The sequence below is a fragment of the Aplysia californica genome, unplaced genomic scaffold (assembly GCF_000002075.1).
Source record: "Aplysia californica isolate F4 #8 unplaced genomic scaffold, AplCal3.0 scaffold00472, whole genome shotgun sequence".
Taxonomy (NCBI): Eukaryota; Metazoa; Mollusca; class Gastropoda; order Aplysiida; family Aplysiidae; genus Aplysia; species Aplysia californica.
This window is the reverse complement of record NW_004797742.1, coordinates 395,557-407,667: the sequence shown is the minus strand read 5'-3', so window position 1 is coordinate 407,667 and position 12,111 is coordinate 395,557. Positions and strand designations below refer to the sequence as shown.

Genomic DNA, 12,111 nt, shown 5'->3' with positions numbered 1-12,111 from the left:
AGAGAGAGAGAGAGAGAGAGAGAGAGAGAGAGAGAGAGAGAGAGAGAGAGAAAGAGACTCTCACAGCGAGAGATAGAGAGAGTGAGAGAAAGACAAGTGCACAGACACAACCACATGCTGTTTCACAAATACAGGTGCTCTGCTTCACCTCAGATTGCCAGTATTAACTATGGCATGTTCTCCTCTGACCTTTCCGTTCATCCAGCTAAGACAAAGCACACCAACACAAAAACAACATTACTCACAGACTCCTTTGTTCCAAGATCTCCTCGATGGTATTGCGTACTCATCAGCACCATGACAACGAACACGGGTAGATAGTAGTTGCATACAGTGTGACTAAATAAGTGTGGGTTGTGTAAAACCCTCATAGGGATTTAAAGATAATTATCAAACCGTTTTTCTTTGCCTCAGATCAATGAGCAGGTAAAAAATAGTATATTTTAATGATATTATGACAGACATGCACACAAACAAAACAATAACAACCACATACCTTTGAGAAGATACATATCCCCGTGTATGCCGCAACGCTAATGCTCTCCTCCGTCGTACGCAGAGGGCGTGGGTTTAATTCCTTAGGGAAGGGTGTTTTTTTTCAGAATATCCCCATCTTTCTACTAGAATGCTGTACTGGTATCCCACATAGCGCGGGTTAGCCCTGACAGGTAGGATCAAAGCAGACAAGGCCCATAATAACCGTAATTGTGTCGATGGAAAGTGAAATTAATATCTTTCAAAAATAAAGGAACGATTGTACTGTACATCACGTCGTGACTTGTATTTGCCCCAGAGATGTGACTTAGTTACTGAAACAGTTGTGATGGAACATTTGGAGGAGGTATTCAGAGAAAGGTGGGACGGCTCTGCAGGAAACAGATCTCCGCCGCTCGTGAGCATGATTAAGGGATTAGAGTGGGATTGAGGTCACGTGCGTGATGGGACTGGGGTCAAATCGTCACGAAAAGCGCAGGCATTTTTTTGGGCCGAGAGAGATAACTCAAGTTTTACCCACTCCCTTTGTTACCAGACCAGGTCAACTCTCGCGGCCTAGAGGTTAAGGTGTTCGCCTCTCATTCAATAGGTCCCGGGTTTGAATCCGAGTTGCGACGGTTTCCTTTGTTATAATCTATTCAACTCATACAGTATAAAGATATTAAAAGGGGGCTCTCGTGTCCAAGAGGTTAAGCTGTTCGCCTCTCAACCGATAGGTCCAGGGTTCGAATTAGGATAACGACTAAAAAATTACTTCTCTAAAAATAGCCTCCTTTCACCTCCTTTCCTGCTCTCTCGCCATGTTCTGTCGTCTGCCTTCGTCTTCACTTTCTACCCCCACCCCGTTTCCTCCCTTGCCCCCCTCCTCTGGACTCCTGACTCTTTCTGCAGTCTTTGTACAGCTACTCCTTGGCTCTTTTTTACTGCTGTCTTTCAGCCATAGTCCTGATCTTCTGGTAGGAAAGATCTACACCTAGCCTTCTCGGACACGGGTGAAAAATCTCGGAGGTCCAGTGTGCAAGTTACGCACATTGAAGGTTCCTTGGTGGTCCAAAATCGATACGAGTAGGCTTTGGCCGCCACCTGGGCAATGTGCCCTACACGCTCATAGGACCGTTATATCGTAAAACACTTACCACCCCCTCCCCTCCCACCCCTCCGCCCCTTCCCCGCCATTGTCCTCTTTGTCACCCCCCTTCATCTTTCCTACCCCCTGTGTCCCACGACTTTTCCTCTCTGTTCACCCCCACCCCCTTTGTCCTCTATTTCTATTTGTCTCATTCTATGTCTGTTTTAAGAGAGGCTGGAAGAAAGATTTTCAAAAGAATTTAAAAAAAAGGGGGGGGGGGGAGGCTTGTAGGAGATCAGGCAAATATACATTTTTGAGGATAAGGCAAAAACACAGCCTTGCCATATTTTATCTAGGATTCTTCAGATACAGCTAGATGTGTTCTGTTTGATATTGTTCTGAAGCAACAGTTTTGCTACATTTCAAAATATCCCCCCCCCCTCAGCTTCTTCGACCAGGATTACGCAACTATTCAGGAAATTAACTTTTTTTCGTTCTTTCTTTTCCAGGAAAAATCCTGAAAGGTGATCGCCCCTTTAAAGAGCCGGTCTAATCAGGCTGAGGAAAATCGATGATCGTATCCAGATGAAGCCCCGTTTGAGCTTACCTTAATGCTTGATTTGTCCCCTCTTCGATTGATGGACTGGTCGATCGCTTACACCTTGAGGAGCACGCGCGTGACCTGGAACGTGCACGCTTGATTGGTGAGCAGGTTAATTAGGACAACGTCACAGTATTCTTGTGTTAGCTGCTTAATAATGTTGACCCAACGTAGCCCTAGATGGTTGGTGGATGCTCTGTTGTGGTTTGCTCCTTCTTTCTTATCAAACATCTATGTATCGTACTTATCTCCCACTTTTGTGTTTGTTAATCTCTTGTAACACCTCTGATCTTTGGCACGCTTGATTGGTGAGCACGTTCATTAGCCCAACGTCAAACTTGCCTCAAGTTAGTTACTTATGTTGACCCTACATAAGTAGGTGGTTGGTGGATGCTCTGGAGTTGTTTACTTCTTCTTTCCTATTGAACGCATATCGTCCTGATCTCTCCTTCTTTTTGGTGTTTGTTACTCTCTTGTAATACCTTTAATCTTCGGCACGCTTGATTGGTGAGCAGGTTCATTGGGACCACGCCACTGTTGTCTTGTGTTAGTTGCTTATGTTGAAACAACGTAACCCTAGGGGGTTAGTGGATGCTCTGATGTGGTTTGTTCCTTCTACCCCATTAAACATCTATTGTCCTTATCTCTCCAACTTCTTTAGGTGAGCAGATTAATTAGGACAACGTGAGACTTGTCTTGTGTTAGTTGCTCATGTTGATTCTACGTAAGTAGGTGGTTGACGGGTGCTCTGGTGTGGTATGCTCGTTCTTTCTTATTGAACACCTATCGTCCTTATCTCGCCTCCTTTTTCGTGTCACGTTGTCGTCTTTTGAAATACCTCTAATCTTCGGAATTTATGTGACCTAATTGAGATGCAAGTGCCGTAAAACTCTTACTCAAACTAAGTAGCCTTCGTGGGTAGCTGGTGCATCTGTAGGGGGTGTTAAAGTGTATGTTATGACGTTTTGTCTCGGTCGTGCGTTGTCACTTGTTCTTTTTGTTAAGGAACTGGTGTGTGTTGATGCTGCTGTTGCTGCTGCTGCTGTTGTTGCTGCTGTTGAAGTTATTGTTGCTGTTTTTGTTGCTGTTGATGTTGTTGCTGTTGCTGTTGCTGTTGTTGTTGTTGTTGTGTGTGTGTGGTAGCCTATCCGTTCAAAATATTTGCCACCGCCACCGCCTCTCTTGGATAGCGGGTGAGACAGTTCAACCTCCCTGAATCTTCCAAAGAAATGTCACCGCTGGACCTCCGTGGCGGGGCATCTCTGCAGCCAGTGCTCCAAATCTTGGGGCTCCTCGCTGCTCAATGGACAGATTGGGTCCGATGTTTTTTAGATTCTCTTTTTGTAGGTCCACAGCCCAAAAAAGTGACCGGTCATGATTTTTACCAGTAGTGACTTGTCGCTGCGGGACTTAATTTGAGCCTCCTGTTTTAAGGAAAATGCCCTGTATGTTGTTGTTGTTGTTGTTGTTGTTGTTGTTGTTGTTGTTGTTGTTGTTGTTGTTGTTTTTTTTGTGACTGTGTGTTTGGCCGACGGGTTTAGGGGGCGATGGAGTCAGTAATTGTCTGTTGTGACTAACTGCGATCCCTGGATCAATACTTTTCATGCTGTTGTCATTGTTGGCGATGATAACATTGTTGATGTTGAATATAGTATGATCATGACGATGACGATGATGATGATGATAACTTTTTTATTACTTTGCCTGTCATTGACATTCTGGTTGCCGTTTGTTGTGGTCATTTCACCATTGCTAGCGTTGTAGAGCTGTCATCGTATTGTTTCTTTGTTGATATTTTATTTTGCTAAAAAAAAAGAAAGGGCACACTTGCCGTCCTACCTTAAGGTATGTCTTTATGTGAGTAAAAGTTGGATTACATAATAGAATATGTGTTTAGAAGTGATTTTTAAAGCACAAACAGTATACCCCCCCCCAAAAAAAAAGCACCCCTAAAAGAAAAGAAAAGCAATGGAAAATATTGATGACCCCCCCCCCAAATAAAATAAAATACAATAAAATGAAAACAATATTGGTAAGAAGGATATCCAGATCTTATCTTACTGGAGTACCCCATGCGAACAGAGGAGAAAAGCCCAATCTCGTAAGCGAAGGTCAATGACCTTTCCGAGCTCTCGATATTACATGGACCTACTGTCACCTGGCAATTTGGCAACTTCTTTTTTCTCGTTCAATCAACCTTTGTTGTTAGTTTCCCCCCAGGCAGAGGTCAAAAATCTCATCTTCACACTCGTGGCAATCAGCCGGTTCTCTCAGTCCAGGGCATTAGTGCATCAATGTTTTATACCTCCCCCACTGGCATTCAGTTATTGTCCTGCTCGCTACTGTCCTACCACCTTTCTTTCTTTCTTTCATTCTTCTTTCTTTCTTTTTTCTTTCTTTCTTTCTTTCTCTCTTTTTTCTTTCTCTCTCTCTTTCTTTCTTTCTCTCTGTCTTTCTTTTTTTCTTTCTTTTCTTTCTCTCTCTCTCTTTCTTTCTTTCTTTCTTTCTTTCTATCTATTTTTGTTTAAACCAGAGATGGCCTTGGTAGTGTTTCACTTTTTCTTTTACCATGGTCAATATGCTAGGATAAAATGATAAACGATTTGATAAGATCTTGATGTATTGCTTATTAAGCAAGATGAGACAAAATGAACATTAATACGATGGATGATATAAAAATAATAGTTGACTAAATCGCCTATTGCATTAGATGACATGTTAAGTTCAAATATGATATGATAAGATACATCACGACAAGATGGACTTTATGATAAAGAAGTGACATTTTCCCCAGCTGTTGACAGTCATGGATAAGCAGATTGGTAACAAAAATGACATGAGGCGCTTTAAAATAATAAACCAAGCCAAACAAAAACAACAAGACAAACAAACAAAAAATATTTTAAAAATTGACTGCCCTCTGGTTAACATCTCAGACGTTTTGTGAGATGTCGGACAATGCCATGGGCAGGTACGTCCTCCTTCGCTCTGTTTCTGTCTGTCTATCTGTCGTACTCTTTACTCGTCCTAAATGCCTGTTATTTTATTTAAACATATTTGTACTTTTTTCTACTCAAACAAAACATCAGAATAATTGACGGGGTTGCAAAATGCTGATTCAGCTGAAAATTTTGCTGAGGAATTTTCGTTCTCGAAGGTTACGTTCATCTTCTTGTTATTTTCTCATGACGTGACCGAACGTGTCTTGTTATTTTCTCATCACGTGACCGAACGTGTCTTGTTATTTTCTCATCACGTGACCGAACGTGTCTTGCTTCAGGCTACGTGGGAATACATTCTAGGAAAACGTTGATTAACAGACATAATCAATGTATACGTTCGACATATGCGAAGACAAATCATACAAACAATTAGGATGATGTGCCCACCCACCCTTGTTTTAAAACTGTCTGACCAGAGGAGGATAAGATAGGGTCAGAAAATTAAACTAGTGTGTATTATGCAGTTGCGAGCGCCGTAAAACCTCTACTAAAACAAACAAAAATTAGTGGTAGCGACAGCATACATACAGGCTTACGCACACACACACACACACACACACACACACACACACACACACACACACACACACACACACACACACACACATATATATATATATATATATATATATATATATATACACACACACAAACACACACTCAAACACACATACATACGTACACATATCTACACACGCAATGACATCCTGCTAACAACAAAAAGTTGGTATCACCGGGTAGTGAGTCATCGCTCACTGTTGTAATATTATAATAAGTGTGTTGTCTTTTTCATTCTATGCCTTCATTACAATTTTGTCTTACAATGAAGAAGGTTGTTTTTGTTTTATTTCCTTCGCTCTACACTAGCCATTATTGCATTATCCCATGATCACTTCTGGAAATTGAAATTGAATACGTTCAACGCCCCTTGCAACATTGAAAGTTTATTTAACCCCATCTGCACGCCCTGGAGTCATTTTGTACCCCTGGGATTGTATTCTTCACACTTTAGAATACTTCTAGTGCGAAGATCTCTTTGAGACTTTCAGTATTTCTAAAAAAAATTATTTTGACAGACTACTATGCAAAGCGTACAGATCGGATTAACGAGTAAATTTCCACTTTGGAAAGTGGTGGCACAGAGTTCCCCTGGTCGTATGGATACGATAGTAAAACACGACGTACGGATAGGGTTAAGAGGCAGAGGCTCTTAATTTAACGTCCATCTCTTATTGGGTCAAGCCAAAAGGGAAACTTTAAGTAAAAGTATGCATTTCTCAAGGACACGCTTAAATCTCGCGAATGCAAGGCCGGTAGCTTAATCACTAGACCAAAATGTCCATTGGATCACATCTCTCTACTATCAATAATTGTGGGCCTCACGTTGAAACAACTTTTTGAACAGAGTTGAAAAATATGGTGGCGCATTTTCATTCAAGAGTTTGAGTAGCCGACTTGTATATACAATTTTATTTTTTTTATTAACAGGAATCAGGTCCAGATAATACGAGCGTGCGGGGCACACCAAACATTTTCAGTCGGTAGGAAATTTTGAATTTTGCTCGGGTGGCGGCCGAAGCCTACTCTTTTCGTTTTTAGACCACCAAGGGATTTTCAACGCGCGCTACTTGCACACGGGACCTCCGATTTTTTTCGTCGTAGTCTGAGAAGGTTTGGTGTAGATCTTGCCCTATATAAGATCAGGGGAGTGGCTGAAAGACAGCAGTAAGAAGGAGCTAAGGAGAAGCAGTAGAAAATCTGCAGAAAGAGTCTGGAGCCCAGAGGAGGGGGCAAAGGAGGTGAGGGGAAGGGGGCAGAAAATGGAGACGGAAGCAAACAACAGAACATTGCTAGAGAGCAGGAAAGGATGTGAAATGAATAACTTTCAGGGAAGAAATTATTTTCCGTCGCTATCCAGATTCGAACTCGGGACCTATTGAACAAAAGGCAAACACCTTAACCTCTTGGCTACGAAAGCCCCCGGTGCAGTGTCTATAAAAGAGGTGTAACAAAGTCTGGTTTTGTTTTCTGTACAACTAAACGCAAAACATTGCTTTAAACAGTGTGAAGTCCTTTCACTTTCTCTGGAGATAGAAAAAACAGATCAGACAAGACAAAGTTGTTGCAGGAACCCAGGGGTATTTAGGCCACTTGTTTTATCGTCATAAAATAAAGTGTTCTCAGTGTTACATCAAGGAGAGGATGAGTGGAGATAATTGATAAAATGTCGTGTTTTTTCCATTTCATGCGTAGTAATTTTGTTAAATTGTGACACTTTAATTTAAAGTAAAGGGGATGGCCAAAGTCTTCTCGGAAAGGCGTTTCTTTGCCCAGTAACATAGATCTATGTAATCAAGAAAACCTCTTGTCATAAAGCAAGACAAGCAAGCCGTATCTGCAAGCTTGGCTTTAGTACAAAAAGTCCTTCTAGTTCAAGTTGTAGACAAAGACTGACGACTTAAGACAGGTGAACAGACACTAGACACAGCACAAATACCGACCCACGGGACGACACTTACAAACGCCGTGACAAACAAGACATGACACAACATGGGAAATATCACCACATCCCTCTCTGAGTCTGAGGCTTCTTTGTCCGTTTAAGCAATTACAAACGATTTAATAGTTCATTAATTAGGTAATCGTTGCTCTTAGCTGTCTTATTTTCCCACACAAAAAAATGTAGAAAATATATTTTGATTACTTTTACGAGATAAGGATGGGGAATATTTATGAAAAAACCCAAACAAAACCAGATAACAATTTAAAAAAATTTACTGGTCTAAGTTGACTTGTACGTAGAATACAATGCCCGTATCCCAAAGAGATTTTCACAGATAGTTGCGGCTCCCCCCCCCCCCCCCGCCCACGGAAGTGTTGTGTCCGGTGTTGTAGAGATATTTTTCTACTGACTGTTTAAATAAAACAGACAATAACGCCCCCCCCCCCAAAAAAAAAGTGAAGGAAAAAAACAACAAAACTAGTTTGATATTTCTTTCATCCCTGGAGAAATAATACGATAGTCTGGATGGTCTGTCCTCCTGTGCAGTATCAATTATTGTCTCTTTATTTATTTTCTAAAAGTCCTTCAGATCACTCCCACAACAAAGAGAGCGAACCTTGTGTACTTTAAGAGTACCAGAGAAAATTATATGACATAATTTCTAAATATATTAACTCTTAACAGAAGAAAATTATCTGAAAAATACAACGTGCCCTTTCATCTACGAGACTCGGAGTGGATCGAGAGGAAGTTACCAATTTAGTTGAAATAGTACTCCGAAAACAAGGATTTGAACGAAATGAAAACACGCACGTATGTCGTCGAATATGCTTTAACAATATTTTTGAAGTAGGTAGCATACGAAGCTGCAAGTCATTCTTTTGCTTGGCCGTTTGCCCTTTTACCGTTTATCTTTCTGAGGGATACTGTGTATTACTCGTATGTCTTTGTGTTTGCGTTTGGAAGCGAGCATTTGCACGAGTGTATTCGTGTGTGTATGCGTATGTGAATCTCGGTGTGCGTATATGACTGAACATGTATGTGTACGTGTGTTTGTGTGAGAGTGTGTGTATGCGTGTGTGTTCATGGGTATGTTTTGTGTAATACCTTCCATTCATGCACGTGTTACAGAAAGATTTTGACTGTGTGCTTAGGACGATATTGATTACTTGATTCTGAACTGGGGTCTTCAGGGACTGATTCTATTCATTATTTTTCATCTCCCAGTTGGGTTCACGTTAAGGTAATATGAAAATTCCCCCCGCAAAAGATATCCTCAGATGTATCCATAATTTTGCCGGGGGTACAGGAATGTACGCATATTTTAATATATATGCGCGTGTATTGAGTTTGGGAATATAGCTTATGTATTTTGATTCGTTTTTCGGTCGCTAATTCTTTTCTTGTTCTCTCTCTCTCTCTCTCTCTCTCTCTCTCTCTCTCTCTCTCTCTCTCCCTCTCTCTCTCCCTCTGTTCCTTGCTCTCTCTCTTTTTCTCTCACTCTCTCTCTTCCATCTTCTTTCTCCTCCTCCTCCCCCCTCTCTCTCCCTCTCCTACCCCGTAACTCTCTCTCTTCTTTCCTCTCTCTCACTCCCCCCCCTCTCTCTCTCTCTCTCTCTCTCTCTCTCTCTTGCTCTCTTTTTACAAGTACCATGGTTTTCTTCAATGACACATTTCAATGTAACCTGAAATAATAAACGCAAGAGCAAAAAGAAAGAAAATTATTCGATTTTTAAATACAATAAATGTTATTAAAACTTGAGACTCGTTCTTAAATGTCACTTACCGAAAGAAGCTGCAGTTCAGAGATAACGCCAGCATTTTTGCATTGACCCGAGCTGTCAGTGCATTTCACTGGGTGATGGAACATCGTTCGTTTTTACTCAAGGACTCTTGAACACAGTGCTTTCTTTGATTTCACTTATTTGTATGAACCGCCTCTCATTCGTCTGTTCAAAGATTTCTTACCGTCTTTTAAATCTATTTCATTAAGACATGATTGTGCCTTCGTGTCATGTGATGTGCTTGGTGGGTGCAGTTATGGGCGGTTGCAGGTTGTCACTGGTAAGTTGAGATCTATTTCCCTACTGCTTCTCTGTTGTTTCAATTTCTATCATACATTCAGTAAACGACAGCAGCTTTGCTATTGGTGTGTTTTTCTTAACTCCAACGTAACCGCCCCCCCCCCTTTTCCCTATCCCTGCTGTCGGGGTGTATGCTATAAAAGAAAACAATTGATGGGTAGAATGGTATGTTTATTGGTTCACGTTGTTAACGCTTATGAATTTTGCATAAATTACTTTGGAAATATATCCTTCGTCTTACACCCACATCAGCATTTAGAGCATTGATTATTTAGTAAGCAGGATGCTTCGGCCGCCCGGGTCAAAGAGTATTCTGCGTTTAGGGTTTACAAGCCATTTCTTTCTTTTTCAACGTTTTGAAAAGAAGAACAACTACTAGTTTTGCACCCGAAAATATGATGTTGTTTCATTGTTCTGGGTCTACTGCGCCTGTGCTTCAAAATGTTGATCTATTCTCCGAGAGAAGAACCTTGCTATAAAAGAAAACAATTGATGGGTAGAATGGTATGTTCATTGGTTCACGTTGTTAACGCTTATGAATTTTGCATAAATTACTTTGGAAATATATCCTTCGTTTTACACCCACATCAGCATTTAGAGCATTGATTATTTAGTAGGCAGGATGCTTCGGCCGCCCGGGTCAACCGGGCTGAGAGGGATACAACGTCCTAGGGGCAGACGGAGATACTTGAATAAAGAAAAAAAAATAAAACAACCGCGAACACACAAAGACAAGGAACAAAACTCACGTCCTCTGCGGGTGACGGCAAAAAGCCTTACCGTTACACCAACCCCCCCCAAAAAAAACAACAAACAAACAAACAACCAACAACAAGAAAAAGAAAAAAACCCCAAACCCGCCCACATATCCTTTAGAATGGGCTTGTGCGGGTGTACGTGTGTATTATAGGTGATCGTGTGATATTATACAGTATAATTATTGTAGGTTCACCGGCAAAGAGATACCTGCTGGTGCGTCTTAGAAGCACAAAATAACCAACCTTTCAGTGGCATGGGTATGGCAGAATGTGCAACGACAGCTCGCGACCGCACAGGATGGAGGGTCGTTGTACGTCAATATCTGGGTCAGAGATGACACCTCCAGGTATTCCGTGCGTCCCAGTGCCTTTGCTTCTCATCACTATGATCACAGCTGCCCATTCCTTTTTTGTAAGACATAGCTGCAACTCTAATGTTAACCTCACAGTGACCCAGATCTGTGCACTAGGTCAAACACGTGCAACATTTAGGTGTGTGTGGGGAGGGGGGGGGCAACTTCTTTGCATTTACCTAAAATGTAAAGGTCATTCCCTGCTTGTATTACAGAATTCTACCTTGTTTCCCACTTATGATTTTCAACTCCAGCGTCTTTCTAGACTCGCTGAACTAGGACAGAAATATCCCATTATGAAGTTGCAAACATCAAAGACATCGGCTCAAATGGTGTCTTTACCAGTCGCCAGGCATTCACTCTCAACTGCATGACAACGGGGTAAAATATCTTTCATGTGGATACAAATTCCTACCATCTACATACGGGCTTTTTGTGACTGTTTGGTTCTTCGGTGTTTTTCGCAGAAATCGTGAGTTCAATTCCCGAATGGGGATATTAAATTTCCGAGTATCTCAGTCTGTTTGCTGGTGATATTGTGTCCACCCTGGAGGCAGAAATGTGCCAAACAGATACATACATGAAAGGTGGGAGTGTCTTACGAATGCTGAGGTGAAGTCTTTACCTTCAGCCTAGGACCCCCCCCCCCCTTCCTCCAACTTTCCACTTTCCCGACTCCTCATTATCTGTACTTTCTGGAGGACTTGGGGCCGATTTTGTATTCGAGGTCGTTCTTTTAGATGATGTTTGTTATCGTTATACTTTTATAGTTATGAAACAATAGACAAAAGAAAAATAATAGACCCGTTTCCCATCTTGACTACAAAGGACCTCGTTTTATGGATCAAACTCATGTTGCTTATACCGGCCATTCAGGTAAGAGTAGGCATTTACGCTGGGAGTCTTTTAGACGCAAGGGAAATTTTGCTGGAAGAAAAGCAATAGATCGAGTCGTTATTGTCATGGTGTTGTCATAGCCTGTGCTGTTACCATGGCAACACGACTGTGCGTTCCTGTGGAAAGATAAAGGTTTATGATTGTCTCATGGGAAGAAAACATTCTAGTTTTTAGAATCCCCCGGCCATTCTGTAGATATCTCAATAAATGGCGTCTTTTTCTGGAAGCTAATGAAAAAAAGATAGGAACGACAGAGAGATAGACAGGCAGACTAACAGTCAGACAAGAAGACACATAGATAGATAGATAGATAGATAGATAGATAGATAGATAGATAGATAGATAGATA

At 41.4% G+C, this 12,111-nt stretch overlaps 1 protein-coding gene across 3 annotated transcripts in view; it reads left to right on the top strand.

The window, feature by feature from the left end:
- Window positions 1–12,111, top strand: part of LOC101863459 — a 99,960-nt gene that overhangs the window by 54,947 nt on the left and 32,902 nt on the right. For all 3 annotated transcript variants that reach the window (XM_035971627.1, XM_005105475.3, XM_035971628.1), the window contains exon 2: window positions 2,074–2,268. The gene's annotated coding sequence lies outside the window, so the exon portion shown is untranslated. The remainder of the gene's footprint in view (window positions 1–2,073; window positions 2,269–12,111) is intronic.